This window comes from Sinocyclocheilus grahami, unplaced genomic scaffold (genome assembly GCF_001515645.1).
Source record: "Sinocyclocheilus grahami isolate Dianchi unplaced genomic scaffold, SAMN03320097.WGS_v1.1 scaffold7.1, whole genome shotgun sequence".
NCBI lineage: Eukaryota > Metazoa > Chordata > Actinopteri > Cypriniformes > Cyprinidae > Sinocyclocheilus > Sinocyclocheilus grahami.
In genome coordinates, this window is record NW_015505186.1 from 3,398,030 (window position 1) to 3,399,139 (window position 1,110).

Consider the following 1,110-nt stretch of genomic DNA (forward strand, 5'->3'; position numbering starts at 1 on the left):
ATCTCCTGTAGAGACATACTACAATTCAGAGAGGTAAAGAATTACCTCAGCTCCAACAGTGCCAAAACTGTTGCAGCCTTTATCATTGCCCTTTCTGCCGGACATTTAAGCCAACCAGACTGGACAAATTAAAATTGCATCTGCAGAGCCATTCCAGCAAGGCAGTTGTCTATGATAGTATGGGTATTTGAGTTGTTTTATTAATGTGTTGTAGTGTAGTTAAGTACTTTACTAATGTAATGATTTATTTGTTGATGGTAAGGCAAATCATGTTTTGCTATAAATAAACTAATGATTGCCTTCCAATTTAATGTATTGACAGTATCAGTTTGTTTCTTCTGGGATCCCTAAACAATGGCATTGCTATCTTTCAAACTAATTTTGCCCCATTTTAATTATGATTTGACTTTTTCTTAAATTTTGCTGTATGCTTTTTTTAGTATGCTCTACACGTTGTGTTGGGAGCCCCCTTTGACTTTACATCTGTAAGTAATTAGGAGCACAAGCAATTGGATTTCATGCTGTTTTGATATTTATAAGATTTCTCTGTATTTCTGTCTTAAAGCATGACTTTCCAAAAATCAGGAGATGGTGGGCACTAATTCTTTTGGAGAACTTTGGAGTTGTCCCAGAAAGGTATTTCCTTATTTCCCTACAGTTCACACTACCTTGCACCTTATCCCAGACTAATAAAAAAAATCAACCAAAAAATGTTACAGGACAGAAAACCTCTAGAAGACACTAGAGCTACATGAAGAACAAGCTACACCCAGCAGCAGTGAGGTATTTGTCAGTAAATGTGTGTTGTTGCAAATGTGTAATTTATATGAAATAGTAAAACTGTATTATTCTTTGCCATTTTGTAATGAAGGAGCTCACTATAATCTAACACATGAAACTGGCTGTAAAATGGATACATGCCAATAGACATGTGTTCAGGGGCCCTGTGGAAGAGCCTCTTTTCCTCAGAATGGAAGAGGATGACAAGGAAAAGTCCCTCCAAAATCTCATCAAAGATGTGGAAGACTGCAGAGACCCATTCACATTTAATTTTTCATTCAGGGAAGACATGGAGATTTTTTTAGTTGAATGCCATGAAAAAATGGGATT

General features: G+C 36.3%; 1 long non-coding RNA gene across 1 annotated transcript; it reads left to right on the top strand.

The window, feature by feature from the left end:
* The first annotated feature begins 434 nt into the window (after positions 1 to 434).
* LOC107589936 (uncharacterized) lies at positions 435 to 1,103 on the top strand. The gene is made up of 4 exons (XR_001609725.1): positions 435 to 485; positions 566 to 636; positions 720 to 783; positions 872 to 1,103. It is a non-coding gene; the product is annotated as an uncharacterized lncRNA (long non-coding RNA).
* The last annotated feature ends 7 nt before the right edge of the window (positions 1,104 to 1,110 follow it).